Source organism: Phalacrocorax carbo, chromosome 3 (assembly GCF_963921805.1).
Source record: "Phalacrocorax carbo chromosome 3, bPhaCar2.1, whole genome shotgun sequence".
NCBI classification, from domain to species: Eukaryota; Metazoa; Chordata; class Aves; order Suliformes; family Phalacrocoracidae; genus Phalacrocorax; species Phalacrocorax carbo.
In genome coordinates, this window is record NC_087515.1 from 58,028,777 (window position 1) to 58,046,726 (window position 17,950).

The 17,950-nt window shown below is 40.2% G+C and overlaps 1 protein-coding gene across 3 annotated transcripts in view; it reads left to right on the forward strand.

The window, feature by feature from the left end:
- The window catches only part of PLEKHG1 (pleckstrin homology and RhoGEF domain containing G1), a 140,224-nt gene that overhangs the window by 8,229 nt on the left and 114,045 nt on the right, over positions 1-17,950 (forward strand). The window contains exon 2 of one of the 3 annotated variants that reach the window (XM_064447031.1): positions 4,707-4,791. The exons of 1 other annotated variant lie outside the window; for it this stretch is intronic. The gene's annotated coding sequence lies outside the window, so the exon portion shown is untranslated. The remainder of the gene's footprint in view (positions 1-4,706; positions 4,792-17,950) is intronic. One more of the 3 variants, XM_064447032.1, reaches the window with a different exon arrangement.

A 17,950-nucleotide genomic window follows, 5' to 3' on the forward strand; every position in this document is an offset into this window, starting at 1 on the left:
ACCACACTGAAGAGGTTCTTCTTGCAACTCTGCAGCAGAGGTCCTGCCAGCAAACCACCCCTGTTCTCAAACATACCCGACAGATTTGGCTCTTGCACCCCTCAGGTCCCTCCAAAGCAGTTTTTTCATCCCAAGCACAACATAGGCACTGACTTGGATTCCCACAAAGCAGAATAGGCATTTTTCTTCTGTCGTTTGGTGAAGCTTTGACATGATGGGACCTATGATATGCACAGGTAGGGTATGGAGGAGAAGGGATTTCTTTCGCACACCACTGCGTGCTGTTTGGATAGGATAGGAGCTGTGTCTGCTTTTCAAGGAAGAATTCTGGAAAAACAAAACCACAGCTCTCTGGTTTGCTGTCTTCAGAAGAAAAGCTCACCAGAATTTGTCACTGAAGATCTGTTGCTTTCTAGTCTCTTTCATCTTCAGGGGACCGTGCTTCCGTACATACCTGACAGATGTATCTGCCCACCCTGGCAGTGTGCATCATGCAGCTATTCAAGCTTCCAGAGGGGTATGGGTGCCAGGGCCATCTGAATGCCTCTTCGTTGCCACTGTCTTCTAGCAATGAGGAGTCTGCCCCCTGTATGGTTCTTTTTTTTTCCTTTTGCTCTTCTTTAAATCAATGCCTGTGCTGCATGAGAGTCTTTTTTTTTTGTTTTTAATAGAGGATTGGTGATACCTATCTTCTGACAATTTCAGAAAAATGTACTGGGTTGGTTTCTCTTATTTGTTCGTTATAAACATTGAGTCATACAGGAGGTCATTAGTTCTGGTACCTGGGTCAGAGTTACTTGTTTATGCCCATACTTGCCCAACACAGACTTCTTTCCCGGGGACAGTCTGGGGTCATACCAGGGATGGTCTGGAGGAGTTCTGGCAAAGATTCGCTCTTAGCTGTTGACCTCATGCAACTTAGCCTTTGTTCACTGTTGTGAATGGGTAGAGCGAAGGAAACTCTAGGAGCACTGCATGTACTTAGCCCACGAAATTAGCTTAATACGTCCGGGAAAGTGCTCAGCTGATTGCATGTGGAAGAAATCAGTTTCCTTGGGATGCAGCACATCTTCTGTCTGTTCATCGCAGTTACATCATGCAATGAGAAGGTGCTACAGTATGTGACCTTCCCTTGATTCTGTAATAGGCAAGCTGCTTTCCTTGGCCAGAAAAGATGGGCTTTAAGTACTGGCACATAAGTTGGTAAAAATCCTGTCAAATAAATTCTTTAGTCCTCATTGCTGGTTATTAAACCTGCACAGTGGTTTGCCACCTGACATATGTGAACTTCTACTATGATTTTTATTCTCAGCCTTTCTTAGAGGACTAGTATGTGGAATTGTTTGGCAAGAGTATTTGTTTTAAAATGCTATAGTATATGTTGGCACAGTTTTATTATGTTGAATACACAGTATGATCCAAGTTGTAAGGATGGAGTTGTCTGGATATAAGATGTGATTTAGTATGGTTGAGGACCAGTTAAAAGCAGGGTGTGACAATGAATGGAACAGATGTCTTGATGCCCTACTTGTAATTTAAGTGGATTCCCATTTGTAAGTTTGTGGAACGCAATTATACGTAGTTGGGTGGCTTTGGCTTATTTTGGTCTTTTTTCCCTAGGAGAAACAGGGTAGGGAAATTCTTGAAAAGCAAAGATTTCAAAATTCAAACCTATGGTTTGAGGGAACCAGTTTATTGGAGTAAAGTGATAATGTTAGCCTTTCACTGAGCATCTCAGTCTGGGACTGTTCTTGTGTAGCATGGAAGGGGTGCGTGCCACACTTCTTAGGAAGACTGAGGTGGAGATAATCCCAAAGACTCCTAAGAGAATAACGTAAAACACCCATCCTCTTACTTAAAATGACTTTGGTTGCCTCCCATGCAGAGTATACCCAGAAAAAAGAAATGTGATTTCACTGAGTTTTGAAAGATAGTTTTCAAGTTGCATTTAATGTTACACTGAAATCTCCAGGTGCCAGAATGTTTTTCATAGGACAACAGTCATTATGGTTCAAGTCAATTTCAGTATCTGAGTGTAGGTTTCCTTGGGGTTTTTGCTTCTTAAACTGCTATTTGCTTGATGCTTTAATCCTATTTATTTTCCAAAAGTGATTAGGGGTGCAAAGTTTTTTTTAATAATAATTGTGATGTATTTCTAGAATAACTAAAGCTATTATAAAACATGCAAGCTTTTTAAAGGTGAAATAGAAATTGTAGGACAAATGATAGTATATTGGTTAATTTCTTTAATTGGACATGCACATGTTTTCTTTGTGATAGTGTTTCTAGTGCAAAAGCATGCAACATTCTTAAGCTTGATAAATAAACCATTTATTTAGCCAAATTAGTAAAAAAAATTCACAGATGAAAAATTCATTTTCCTTACGGGTTGTGCTTTTATGTAGTATGACAATATCAAGATCTGTAGAAAACGTTCTTGAAAAAGTTAAAGAAGGTTGATAGAAGGACACTCTATCATCTAATAGCTTGTGCTTTAGTTGATTTGGATGTGACTGCAGGACCCTGTCTGAAGTCATCGATCCAAAGGCTTTGAAAGGCTGTTGTGTGCTCTGGGAGTTAGAGAATATCTCTCAGCTTTAGACCAATAATTTTACTCTGGAACTAAGAAGCTGCTATTCATGAAACATGAGTGCCCCTATAAAAAGTTAAGGCTTCTTCAGGATTGTCAGGTTTCATTTATGTATATACACGCATATTATTTACGTATGTGTAAACACACGTATATACACCTATGTATAAATACACACACATCTACGCATGTATGTGTGTATACTTAAACGGTTGTGGGTGTGTTGCCAGTCTATCTCTTCCTAGGGTTCTTAAAGGAACAACTTTCTCTAGCAGTTGAAATGGAGTCCTTTGCCTCCGGAGGATTTAAGAATGAGGGAAGTAGGATGGTAATTACAGCTCACTTTGTATTTTCGTTTTGCTTAATTTACAATCTGAGGTACAGTCAGGTGGTTGGGCATTTGAATGTTACAACTGTTACAGTCTAATCACAGGAACCTGGTAAAGACTAGTCATGTATTTCCTTCTTCAGATTCATAGAAATGTTGGTGGAGGCTATTCTGTGTATTCAGTTATGAACAGAAAAAAACCAAAATGCAGTAAATTAAACTATTATAATTGTCACTCGGTGATACCAAAGGGGGAAAATACACTCTTTTATTCTGTGAAATTGCCTTGTAGTGTTGATTTATTGCTGTAAATCTAGCGATTGGATGAGGGGAAAATGTATTGATATTTCATTTAAAAAACAAACAACCAAACCTCAAATGGAGTAGTTCCTGTATTTAAAAAACAATTGAGGATGAACATTGTGCCACATTAGCAAGATTGAACTGATTGTATTACTGTTGAAGTTGAAAGTAGACCAATGTTTTTTAAAATGGATTTTGGGAGTATAAAATCTTGCCTGTTTATGATTTGGTTCCCCTAGACCAAATTAACTTGGACGCTCAGCAGGGACTCTATTTATTCTGGCATAAGAACAAGCATGGGGCAGATCTTTCTGGTCTCAAAAAACTGGTGATGGTAAGAGGCCTCTGCAGTGTTCCCAGCCAGCTGAATGCCTGAGGTATTTTGCCATACAGGAAATCAATTGCAGCTGAATGTGAACTGTTTCCACTCCAAGTATATAAACAGGCCTTATGGTGATATTAAAAAAAAATCCAGTCTTACATTCAATAGCTTCTTGAAAGTTCAGAGCAAGAACATTTCATGTTCGGTTTCTGTGGATTCTTCACTGTCACCTTTGGCTGAGTCCATAGCACAGAAATAGCTAAGGAGGAGAGGGAAATTAATCTTGGGTTCCTCTAGAACAGGCAAAAGTAAAGCAATGGCTTAGAGAAATGAAAATAATAAAGGTATCCTTGTTCAGTTCCTGGTTGGTGCTCCAGTCAGTGTTCTGAAGCTGGGAAGGGTTACAAATTTAGCAAAGGAAATGAGTTCTTTCCCTTGTTAAATCAAGGGTCCTGCATTTTCTAGGCTTCAAGGTCGGTTAATAAATTTTGCTAGAAAAAGCTTCACCACAATTGTATCTAGCTGCTTTTTGTGAAGTGGTAGAAGAAACAATATTTTCATTTGGATATTTATTCTCCTTTTTTGACTGCGTGAAAATATCTAGAGCAGATGCAAATAGTAGACAGATCTCAGTGACCCATGGCTCTGATTTGCTTTAACAACTAAAGTTGTGTCCCCCTGTTGCTCACCGGAAAAGTGAGGGTCCATTTGGGTAGAGGTTTCCAGGCATTAAAGATCATTAAGTTTAAAATCAGTGCTAACAATTTCTAGAAGGAGCATGTCCTGATGCTTTCAGGTTTTAGAGCTTGGGAACCCAGCAGCACTTTCTTGCTCTGCCACAGACTTAGAATGCAACCATAGACAAACTATCTGATCCAGATTTTTGAAGATGTAGGTAGGCAGTTGCAGAGGTAATAAGACTCTTAATGGGATTTTTGGAATCACATTAGCATCTAATTGTTATTCAAAATCTGACCCTTTAGCCTGTCGTAGCATGGGCTGAATCCAGTTTTATTCACCTACTCTTTAAGGCAGAATGGGCAGGCAGCACAGTGAGCATGGCTTAGAGGGCATAAACTGGGGTGAGCATGGCCCCCCCTGCTGAGCTGCAGAGTTGTTCTTCCTTTCCTCTAATTATATAATTTTTACCCTCCTTTCTGCAGAATGCCTGAGATTCAACAGAGGCAAGGAAAAGTGACTTCGTTTTGCCTAATCTAACAGTGATTTCCTTGGTGAGTGCTCTACCAGGTAAGTTTTTAAATTTTTATTCTTTTAAAATAAGAGATTGTTTGTTGTGCCTCTGGCTGAGGTGATTACTGTTGGCGGCTGGTGAACATACCTCAAGTAACCGTGAGACTGCTTAGTATGCAAATCTCCAGTAGGTCTCTGTACTGTATAGGCCTGAAATGTTGGTTAGCCAAGACTGTGGGTTTTCTTGATGTGCACACTAGTGGGGTTTTATGCTAATAAAATTAAAATTTTGGGGCATCTAAGCAATTAGGGAAGGTTAATTCTTCAGTTTTAGCACCTGTTTCTGTAACTGAACTGCTCAGCTGAACTGCTAAAGATCTGTAGGTTAAGTTTGTTTGGTTGCTTGATTCCTTCCTTTTGGAGGTGGAAGCTCAAGGGCAGCCTTGGCTGCAGTGACCATGAAATGGTGGAGTTCAGGATCCTTAGGGCACTGCAGAGGGCACATAGCAAGCTCACTACCCTGGACTTCAGGAGATCAGGCTTTGGCCTTTTCAGGGGTCTGCTTGGTAGAGTACCATGGGACAAAACCCTGGAGGGAAGAGACATCTGAGAAACCTGGTTAATATTCAAGGATCACGTCCTCCAAACTAGGAGTGATGCATAGCAACAAAGAGGAAGTCAGGCAAAAGTGCCAGGAGGCCTGAATGGATGAATGAACTCTTGGATAATCTCAAACACAAAAAGGAAGCCTACAGAGGGTAGAAGCAAGGACAGGTAGCCTGGGAGGAGTGTAGTGAAATTGTCTGAGCAGCCAGGGATTTGGTTAGGAAAGCTAAAGCCATGATAGAATTAAATGTGGCCAGGGACATCAGGGGCAACAAGAAAAGCTTCTATAGGTCTGTCAGCGATAAAAGGAAGACTAGGGAAAACGTGGGCCCTCTCCAGAAAGAAATGGGAGACCTGGTTAACTGGGATATGGGGAAAGCTGAGATACTCAGTGACTCTTTTTACCTCAGTCTTCACCAGCAAGTGCTCAAGCCACACTACCCAAGTCACAGAAGGCAAAGGCAGGGACTGGGAGGATGAAGAGCTGCCCACTGTAGAAGGTCAGGTTCAAGACTGTCTAAGGAACCTGAAGGTGCATAAGTTCATGGGACCTGATGAGATACATCCATAGGTCCTGAGGCAGCTGGCAGATGAAGTTGCCAAGCCATTCTCCGTCATATTTGAGAGGTCGTTGCAGTGCAGTGAAGTTCCCACTGACTGGAAAAGGGGAAACGTCACCCCTATTGTCAAAAAGGAAGACCTGGGGAACTACAGGCCACTCAGTCTTACTTCTGTGCCCAACAAGATCATGGAGCAGATCCTCCTGAAAACTCTACTAAGGCACATGGAAAACAAAGAGGTGATTGGTGACAGCCAGCATGGCTTCACTAAGGGCAAATGGTGCCTGACAAATTTGGTGGCCTTCTACAATGGGGTTACAGCGTTAGTGGATAAGGGAAGAGCAGCTGACATTGTCTACCTGGACAGCACATTTGACACTGTCCTGCATGACATCCTTGTCTCAAATTTAGAGACTTATGGATTTGACGGATGGACCACTCAGTGGATAAAGAATTGGCTGGATGGTTGTACTCAAACAATCGCAGTCAACAGCTCGATGCCCAAGTGGAGACCAGTGACGAGTGGCATTTTGGGATTGGTGCTGTTTAACATCTTTGTCAGCAACATGGACAGTGGAATTGAGTGCACCCTCAGCAACTTTGCTGACGACACCAAGCTATGTGGTGCAGTTGACACTGGAGGGAAGGGATGCCATCCACAGAGACCTTGATAGTCGTGAGAGGTGGGCCTGTGTGAACATCATGAAGTTCAACAAGGCCAAGTGCCAGGTCCCATGCAAGACTCGGGGGAATCCCAAGCACAAATACAGGCTGGGCAGATAATGGATTGAGAGCAGCCCTGAGGAGGACTTGGGGGTGTTGGTTGACAAGAAACTCAACAGGACCCAACAATGTGTGCTTGCAGCCCAGAAGGCCAACTGCATCCTGGGCCGCATCAAAAGAAACGTGGCCAGCAGGCCAAGGGAGGTGATTCTCCCCCTCTGCTCCACTCTTGTGAGACCCCACCTGGAGTACTGCATCCAGGTGTAGGGCCCCCAACATAAGGAGGACATGGACCTGTGGGAGGAGGTGCAGAGGAGGGCCACAAAGATGATCCAAGGGCTGGAGCACCTTTCCTGTGAAGACAGGCTGAGGGGTGCTGGGGTTGTTCAGCCTGGAGAAGAGAAGGCTGTGGGGACACCTTATTGTGGCCTTCCAGTACCTGAAGGGGGTCTGCAAGAAAGCTGGAGAGGGGCTTTTTACAAGGGCATGTAGTGATGGGACATGGGGTAATGGCTTTAAACTGAAAGAGGGTAGATTTAGATTAGGTACAAGGAAGAAAATCTTCACTCTGAGGGTGGTGAGGCACTGGAACAGGTTGCTCAGAGTAGCTGTGGATGCCCCATTCCTGGCAGTGTTCAAGGCCAAGCTGGATGGGGCTTTGAGCCAACCTGGATCCAACCTCACTAGACCCTGGATGGGTCTAGTGGAAGATGTCCGTGCTCATGGCAGGGGGGTTGGAACTAGCTGATCTTTAAGGTTCCTTCCAACCCAAACTATTCTATGATTAGTACCACTTTAATAGAGAAAAAATGGTCTCTCCATGGGGCTGGGGAGATCTAGGACTTTGTTTTCCTGAGATTTCCTATGTTACTTTATGTTATTTTGAGAATAAATTGATCTTTCATAGTTTATTTTTTTAGGGGTTTAACTTTGTTTATGTATTCTTATGACCTGAAAGTCTTGGGGGACATGGGGAACTTGAGAGCATAGGAAAAGCAGATTTAGATGCCATGGAAATGTAACTTGATTTTAATAACAGCTTTCACTCCTTTGATTATCTGGAACAAATTGACATTCCAGAAATCTTCACGGTAGCGCTGGCAGGAGACTCTGCAGAAAATATTAAATAAAAAGATGGCTTTAGGCAAGGTCCCTTTCTCCCTCCTTTCCTCCTTGGTCCTGGTGCTAACCCAAAGGAGGCTTTTCTTCTTTCTTAAGAAAGCAGGCATTCAGTGATGGGCTTTGTGGGTAACAGCATGGACACTGGTACTTGGAAAAACTCACCTTATAAATAATTCACTTTGCTCCTTCCAGATGGAATATCCAGCACTGAAACCAATGTAGCTTGGCTTAGTTTAAAAACAAAACAAATCAACCACCCCCCTACCTCACACCCCCCAAAAAAAACCCCAAAAACAAACCAACCCCAAACATTGTTAATTGCCACTCTGGCTTCTGTGACCTGCAGAGGGAACACTAATATGCTATGTTAGATGACTAATTAGTAATGTTCCTTATTTTAGCCTACTGGTAGTAGGGATTGTAATATAATTCTATAGCATGTATTGACGATCCAATTGTGTTCAAATATTTATGAAATTTTAGGAGAATGACGACTTTAAGTCAGATCCAGTGCTTTGAGATTGCACAGCTTTAATAGATAGGCGCTAGCAGGGTTGCATAGCATTCAGCTGAAGCTTGCATCTGACAAACATTAGCAAGATGTTGCTTTCCTTTGCATCCAAGGGAGAACAGTCTCTAAGCAGGAAAACATTTTGCAGAGGCTGAGAGAGGAAAGACCAGAAATTCTGCTTCAGTATTTTCTAAAAACAGCAAGATTTGAATAAGGTTGCATGTTTTAACATACATTAGAGAAAAATAAGTGGCATGACCTAAATTCAGTACACTAGTTGCCTATGTTATTTGCTGATAGTTAATTACTAGCATATTTTTTTGTCTGCAAATGTGGAGGGGCTGTACATTCCCATGTTCCACATAGTAAATCTTTTTCTTTTTTTAATTTAGCTTGAAATTTGTGCATATGCAAATGCATGTGAAGTATTTGCCTAGTGACCTTAGAAAGTGAATTACTTGCACAAATTCCCCCCTTCTCCCCGATTGCCATTTCGTTTCAAATGTGCTGCTTGGCCTTGGTTTTGAGTTGCAGTGACTTAAATGTGTTTTCATGATGAACAGAAAAGCTAAACCACGCTGTCAGACTTAAATAATGTCTCCTCTGAAAGCTGAGATAACATGGCTTGTGCATGTGTCCTAAGAGGCAGAGGATTTCCTAAGATTCTCTGGGATTCATGGTGGACAAGCATTCACTGTGAAGTGCGTCAGAAAATCATTGTATCAACAGAACTGGAGTGTGTGGGAATGTATCGGCTAACGGCGTAAGGCATTCAAGGACTAGATGAAGTGTATTTATTAAGGAATTAATTTCACAGGAAAAAGGAAGAAACCTAAAATATGAAGGGTGGTGTTCTGTAAAAGGAATAACTTAGTGATTTGGGCAGGTACAGCTTTGAGGGTCGGATGTTAACTCTGTACCAAATAACCACCAGTAATTTTGCCAAATTTGCTTCATGTGCCAGACTTAAATCTGGAGGGTTTAAGAATATTTTCATTCTGAAAAAGTTTGAGGGGTGGGGGGGGAGACATTTTATGAAATTTTAAAATATTTTGCTATTATCCATTTGACTTGTATAACAATATTTTGTGTTTTTAATTGTTTCAATAAGTTGGTGTTTAGAATATGCTAATCTTTGGAAAGAATGAAAATGGGCTTGGGCAGCTCTTAAAATCATGACATCTGTTGTAGCAGAGAAGGAAACATCAGATCAATATACTTTGTTCTAAAAATTCAGAATGAGTTTTAATATACAGTGCGTTTATGCTGAAAGTCACTACACAAAATATTTCCTTGAGCATCTGTGCATCACTGAATGCTGTTTAGGCCATCTATTTAATGGTACGAGGGCTTGCAAATTTGTTGGGGGGGATGGAGAGGAATGGTGCGTGCCCACGTGTGAGCTTTTCTGTAAGTCGGTTCTATTTTTGGTATGCGATGGAGCAGAGGGACAGGGCAAAAGTAGGGGTTTGGTTGCGATGTGGAGGCCTGTAAAAGCTTTCCTTTTGCGGGAAGCTCTTACCAGGTTCTTGGAGCAGTTGCATTAGTATCCGTGGGAATATTCGGGATTTAATTTAGCATGCTAGATTAGGGCCTAATACCTTAATTAAGGCTAGAAAATTTTAATACATTTCCCCCAAACCCTTTGTGGCTGATTGTAGTCAGACTGAAACAGACATAATAAGGTGCATCTCTAGGGTTTTCTGTTGTTGGCAATTTTATGAAAGTTGTTGTTCTTCAGAGTGATGAAGCTGACCAGTGAATGTAATCTTTAACAGAAAGATTTACAGATCTGACCAGACTTCTTAAAAATACTAATCTGAATACCTTATGCCAGTGACATGTCGAAAGTCTAAACACTTAGTACATTTAGACTAATGGTTTTACAAAAATTGTGATAACTATTTAAAAAAAGGCTTTGTTAACTGATAAAGCATCTTTTCCAGATGCTGCTTAATTCTCTTGTCAGTTCACATGTTTGGGATTTTCTGCTGTGAAAAGACTAAATGAATTGTCTGGCCAAATTCAGGAATAGTGTAAGTAGGATTTTGTATAATCTATAGATTAAACATTTGTATATTAAGTTGTTGAGTAGGAATTCTTGTCTTATTTTTAAAAAATCCCAAAAGAGAAGCTTGCTCACCCCTGTCTTCCCACTGTGCTTGCTCAGAGTGGTCTGTCCTTTCCCGCTGCAATCTCCTATTGTTATGGTCAAATGACCAAGGCAAAGTGTATACTTCCTTTTGTGTCCAGTAGATAGGGGTTCTTAATTGATGACTGCTGCTTTCTTTCTGACAGAAAGGAAATGAATGGGCAGTAGTGATTATAGCACATCTGTTGTTTTCTGGTGAGCATCCTGTACAGTAGTGAAACTGTCTTGAAGGCCACTCTTATTTCTTTTCCCTGTTCAGGACTAGTAATAAGTCCTGTCTTTGTAGTATATAGTCACTGCACTATAGGTGTAACACTCCAAAATCATGCTGAAACTGGCTTCTGCTGGGGAAGGGGAGAAAGAAAATAACACTCATACCAAGGACCCCAAAACTGAAACATTCACTCAGCTTTTACTACAGTTTCTAGGATGCAGTTTCTACGCCTGTGATATTGTTGCCCATCTCCTTCTTGAACATGTATTGCAACATAACTCTTGGGAGTGCTGAGGAACTCACTGGGGAGCTCTGTGGTGTGCTTCTGCCCTCCTGGAGAGGGGCTGGGGATGGAGCCAGGAGAAGCTCCTTACCTGGCTTTACCTGGGGACAGATGAATGATGAAGCATAGGAAAGGGTCTGGCCTAACAGAAGAGAGGACTTGAAGATGGGAGAGACAGATATCTGGGAAAATGGCTGAGAGAGGCCAGTAAAGCAGCTGGGTGAAGTAGGCACAGGATGGTAGTGGAGTGTATCTGTATCACACCAGCCACAATTTTTCCTCATTTTTTCCTTTCTGACTCCTGTATTATAAAGAAGCAAGTGAAAGTGGGATGCTCTCTGTGCAAAACCTGAGTGTGCCTACAGGGAACCGTTTTGTTCTCTCTTGCCTCGCAAAGTGCTTGAAGAGCCATTAATTGAAAAAGCTCTCTAAACCTGAACTTATTTTGTCCTCTGTTCCTTCCTTTTGCTTTTATTGTGTTTAATTGGAGCATTTCTTGTAAGCAAGGTGCCAGTACCCTCCTCTTGCACAGACTAAATACTTTGCTACTTAAACTGATAGTGCTTATGTTGAGCTTGGGTGAAGCTGGTTAACTAAAGTTAGCACGCTAGATAGTGTTGCCCTCTTTCTTGAGGGTTTCTGATGTGTGACAGATAAAATTGGGGTTTTTTCAGCCCTTTCTTGTCACTTGCTATCCCAAGAACTGCTCTGTCCCTGCCCTCTTAAGAGAAGATCTCCATCATGTAACAAAGGAGGTGTCGAGGTGTACAACTTCACATCCACAAGATGCTGTTTAGCTGGAAGCTTACCGCCTTCCTTAAGCTAAACAGGTTTTTCAAGTAACAGATGTGCATGGCCACTAGAGTTGGGAGAAGTGAGCAAGAATATACTGTGCTGTAGGTGAGCATGAACATAGCTGAATACAAAATTCGTGATACAATAAATGATTCATGCCTGCAATTAATGCCCCAGTGATACATTTGCCCTTATGGTGCTGGCGAAATGGGTGTCAAAACTGAGACACTTTCTTTGATCTGATTTCTACCCACATTCTAGATTTGCAGTCAAGGTAGATGAATCCATTTATCCAGTGTAGATAAGGTTAACTTCTCCCATTGCTGCTTTTCCCTGATCAGATCAAACTTCAGAAAATGGAAAAACAGGTGCCATAAAAACATTTTTAAATTGGGTAGGTTTTTTCCCTTCTTTCTAGTGGTGAAGTTGGTCTTTGTAGCTTGTCTAAGGGTAATTTAAGCAACTAAATAATCCTTTTGCTTTCTGAGTGAGATACACAGAGACACTGTTCATGCCTCCAAAGCCTTTTAAACATCTAGCCTATCCCCATAGAATTTCAGACTTATCTTGCATCTGTTGGTGAGCATTATGTTGTAGCTAAATATTAGTCATGGCACCAGCCAAGTAATACTGAAAAACCCATAGAATCAGCTGAAATCCCTTTGGTCAGGTCTTTGTAAATTCCATTTTATGGATCTCTTATTGCATTATGGTAAGTTTTACGAAAAATAGTAAACTGTTAATATGAGATTTTTGCAATTCTAAGCACTACAGTGATGTATTGTTCTGTGCTTCTTGCATGACTCGAGAAATACTTGAATATTTCTGTGATTTAATGTATTCAAATTACTATACAGAAGTTTGCTAAAATGTTTTTATTGTGGAATCCTGGCTTTGGGAAGAGATGTGACTTCTTTCATCCTGAGCTGAAGATGCAGTACATGACTTAGAGCAGGACTGTGGATTGTTCTACAAATTTTTCAGAGACAGCTCTTTGAGTATTGATGCATTGAACACTACACACACAAACCAAAATCCTATTTAAAATGTAGAAGTAGTTGTTCTGTTCAGGCAGATATTCATTAAAGCATGATACATAGCCATTCAGTAACAGAAACTTCAGCAAGAACTTCAACCTCTAAAAGAAAGGTTAGCTACTGCTTTTATCAGCACGGCCATCACTTTGAAGATACTAAACATCTGGTTTCCTTCTGGAGAATTATGTTCTGTCCACTTGACCCTTTGTAAAAGTAAATATTTTTATTAGTTACGTTATGTAGGAATTTGAAAAAATATTTAATACATGAAAAAAACCTGCTTTGCATGCTTAGCTTCAGTTGCCTAAGTACAGTTCATAAAATGCTGTTTTGTTCTTGATTGAGTTTCTTTTGTAATTAAAAAGCATACCAGCATGGAATTTGGTAGGAGACACAACTATAATTTTCCTTTCTTTGTTTTCCTTCTAAAAGAAAATACCCCTCTTTTTCCTTTGCTCCCTTGTCACCTCCCAAGAGTGTGTTTGTTACCCCCACAGACATTTCAGCCCTAACTTCTTTCCTTCAGCTGTGGCTGTAAACTGTACTTCAAAGGTAAATCCAGCCTGGATTATGTTTGTTTACTATATAATTTAGACATGTGAAGTTACTTAGTTATTGTCGTTCTGTATTTTGTAATTGGGTATTAGACTCTTCTGTGATCAAATGGAGATTAAAGATTATTGGAGACGTAGCTTCTCATCCTATTTTCAAGGTAGACTAGAAAGACCTTAAAAATTATAATTGTTATATTTGTTTCTTCCATGTAGAAATAGATTACTTAGGAAAAACACCCTCCGTACATACAGGTTTAACACTAATGTTGGTTGTCTTGTGCTAGTATGAGAGTGAGTGGATATCTATTAAAATATACAATGTAGCCCTTTAAGTAAGGAAAGGCATTGACTTTATGAAGTGTTACACCTGAAAAATTATTTAAAAAGTGAAGCCCCGTTAAGAAATTTTCAGCCAAAAATTTTGATGGAAAATAGGAATTTATTGAAAACAAAACATTTCACACAGGTTTCAAAAACTGTCAGCAAGAGAAGTTTTCAAGATACAGGATTATAAGAAAATCTGGTTCAGCTCCATGGAAAAATAACAATATAATTTAAAACTGAAGTGAATATTGTCTCTCTGGAAAGTTCTGTCTCTGGTTGTTTTTTACTATTATTTTTATTTGGATTGCAATTCGTCAATGGTCTCTACCTCATCCTCACAAAGAGCACAGATATTTTCAAAATTCTACTTTTTATTTTTCCGTAACTCAGAAACATAGCTTGCTAGCTGTTTCTAGTGTGCTGATGTTCATTTTTGAAAATTGATCCTATGGAAAAGATTCTTTTGTTGTTTTAATGCAAACAGTCTGACAAGTGTCAGACATGACGTGACTCAAGTAATGACAAATGATTCCCTCTGTTCTTTTTTGCTCCCAGTTTGGCGTGTATTAAAACTGTAACTGATGACTTATCAATGAAGTTAAGACCTACTCCAAATTCTTACAAACTTGGTTTGTCTAATTATTATTATTGGTCTAAATTGTGTTGCTTATGTAATAGGCACCATAACTGCCTCTTTATTGGATGTGCCAGTGTTGAGACTTTATTACTGTTCAGGGAGAAGTGAAGCCTTTCAGAAGACTATGCGCTACTTTTAGAGTAGAGAGCTTTTGATCAAGTGGGTTGCAGGATAATTGAGGACGCTTATGCCAAATCTGTCTAGAATCTAAACCAAAAATACAGAGTTTTCTGTGTTTATTTTGGGAATAAGTTCATAGTTTTAAAGTTTGCCTCGTGCATCAATGTTTACGAGAAATGACATTGAAGTGGACTTTAAACAGCACATTATAATTTGAAATGTTGTTGTCTCTCTGAAGCACATCTGGCAATGCAAGATCTGAAGCTATTAATTTGGCCAGGACAATGAGCTCTTTATGAATTGGGGCTAGCCCATTGAAATGAGTTTGCTCCTGAATTAGTGATGATGGAGAGTGGGGAGTTTGGAGTAATGACCGTCTGCTGGGTTGTTAATGTCCAACAGCCTTCGAGAGACACAGTGACACCTGTGGTAACACGCTTGTGCTACCTTAATATCTGTATTGTTACAATGAATAGATCAAGGAAATAAAAGCTGGATGAAACTATCAAATTTAGGGGTTGGATGTTTGTGTGAATTTTTTGTTTGTTTGTTTTGTTTTTGTTTTGGGTTTTTTTGGTGTGTATCAGAGGACTGTCTTCCAGGGGTGGAAGTTTACTGCTTGCCCACTGGAGTGGGAATTCTCAGTGGGGGGGGAAGAAAAAAAAAAAACCGCAACAAAAACCTATCAACTAAATTTACCATTAACAGTGTCATTTGATTCCCTTGCCCCCCGGGAGAGATGAGGCAAAAAACCCTAATGTTTTTCACTCTGGGGACTGGAGGAGCCCCACGCAAGTGCCTTTGTGCTTCATCTGCCATGGTGCGACAGGGCATGTATGATAATCAGATGAGTCCCCAGCTTTTCATCCCTGTTGTTACTCTTTCCACGTGCCTAGGTTACAACCCAAGATGTAGTTTAAATGCCCAAAACAGTAATTCTCATAAAACCGTTTTTCAACACTGAGAGTAGTGTACATTTCTTGATATTGTCAAATTACATTTTGTCTTATCTGTATCCTTAGCAGATGTAAAGGATATAGGTACTTGAATAAATTCTGTAGCGTAAATAATTGTATAAATGAAGGATGCATGAAATTACCCTGCATGAGCAATTTCCTTCGCTGCTTGCCTGGATATTGGTCTTCAAGGTGAGTGACACAAGCCTGCTTCGTGCTTGCTGGAAATGAGATTAGCCACTGAGGGTTTTCCTTAAAATGAATTGGCAGTACTGATAGAAAAATGCCTACTTTGTTCTGTGTATGTGGAAAGCATAATGTAAACATGCATTTATTTATAAATAGGCATAACACAAATATGTTAATATCTCTATAGTGTTGTACTTCCTGCTGTTGATCTTTATTACTCAAAGTAAACAAATAATTTTGCCTTGATGATCCTTATATGTTAATCTAGGATTGCAAACCTGTACTTCCAAAGGTGCTATTCATGGTAGGTGTCTTGAAGATGCCAGTGTCCGCGGTGTTCTGATATGATAGGATGAATTAAAGTGTGGAAGATTTCCAAAGTGTATTTCATACTCTGTGTAAAGTGTTAGTGCTTAATTCATGCCGTTTGGATGTAGGGTTTTCACTGAAGTCTACAATAGCAGGGTCACGTTTAGGAATAAGCGGAGTGCAGCCCTCCCGGCGCAGACGTAAGCAGCCCAGAGGAAAAGCGGGATGTAAACTACTGCCTGATAAATCGGGCACTGGGGAACCCATGTGACATCTCCTTCCAGTTTGGAATCTGTAGGGCATTTTAGTGTTCTTCCTAATACATCTTTTTTTTTTTATTTATTTCAATTGAAAGGTTGAAAACCTTTATTTCACTTTGTATCTTCTTATAATCTTGCTGAATAAGTGCTCTGCTGCATCAGTTAAAGTAGATCGTTGATAGAGTCCTTGCAGGGTGGAAAAAAAGAAAACTGCAATGAAAGCCCACAAAACATGTATGTGGTTGAAATGGACTTTATTATCTATTTCAGTTTTAATACAAGCTTAAATTGGAAAAGGAAAATAATGGTTTTGTAATTACTTCTCTGAAAGGAGGAGCAGTTCTCTTACTTCCGTAGAGAAATATTCTGAATCTTCAGCTTCAGAGATTTGAAGCTGGTAGTTAAAACAGATTATCTGTAACGAATAATTTTTGTAACAAATAATCAAATAGTTGAGTTTTTGTGTAAATTTTACTGACAGCTACCTTTGGAAAAAGACAAAATAATTCTAGACACCCTATAAAAGTTATGTTAATTCAACTGTCTGGGTCTTACGTGATCCAAACCTGCTTCCTTGTATCTGTCTGTTTGGGTTTTTTCCCCCCATATCTATTTTGCAAATAAAGCCAAATAATAAGAATGATTTGGCAGAAGTACCACATGGATACGTGTTTTAAAATAGAGAAAACTTTTCTTACATTTAGGTGTAAGACTCAAAACTTTCAAAAATAACAGATAATTATGAAGTTTGGTAGTTACTTCAACCTACGCTGTAGGTTTTTTTGTTAAGTATGCTGGGTTCTTATTTTCCACAAATTAGGGTAGATGCTAAAATGACTAACAAGTTTTGGGAAAATTTGGTCTTTGTTTTGTAGTAATTATGATTCATTGCAGCTTCTTCCAAACTTTAGTGGCTTTTCCAACTGTACTGGAGTTGGAGTTAAAAAGAAAACCCCAAACCCCCCAAAAGTTCCCAAACCACAAAAACCTCCCTTCCATTAAGGGTCGTCTTTACATTTCATGCTGGCCTTAGCCTGCTAGTGTCATGGGGATGCCCAGACTTCAGACTAGTGTCTGGAACATCCATAAGAGGACTCTTCTTGCTATAGGAGAGCTGGGCAGCTGCCTCAGAACTCTCCTTGTGAGACACCTCTCGCTCTGTCACAGCTGAAGGAGACGTCCACCAGGTGTTGGGCTACACAGGAGTGGAGATCTTGCAGAGAAAGGTGTCCACATGTATGGAGACAGCAAATGATGCTTCTTTTTGAAAGGTTTGTGTCTGAGCCATTTTAAAGGCCAGGACTGAAAGGTAGAATTGAACCCTGCCACTGCCAGTGGTATATGCATAAGGGAAGAGTAGCTCAGTTGAATATAGCTATACTTTCTGCTGTCCAGAGCGTATGGTTGTCTTTTTTTTTTTTTTTTTTTTTTACCCTGCCTGTTCTGCTTTTTGTGCCAGTGTGTGTGTGTGTCTGCCTCTAGCTTTCCATTCAGAGTTCCTTTAAATCTTTGGAGTTTGTAACTAAAATCAATTAAGAGAAAAATGCTTGAAACTACATTTTAGCAAAGTTTGTGAGCATAGGTGGCCTGAGAGTGCAGTCCTATATGGTTACATCTGTATTATATTCAGATGGGCCTAAGAATGTTGCCAGGCCTGGAAGAAGATGGTTTATGAGATCATGTATGATTTTGGGGAATTATAGCTAGCCTTCTCCCCAGACAGTTTCCAGGCATGGCTCAGTCCTGGTCCAGTTCAGCCATCACTTCTGAGACATGGCTTTTATGCACCCTGCTTTGGAGACTAAGATCATTCATTAGCACAGATGTGGGCTATTTTGTCCCAGCTCGTGCTTTTTGGGCACAT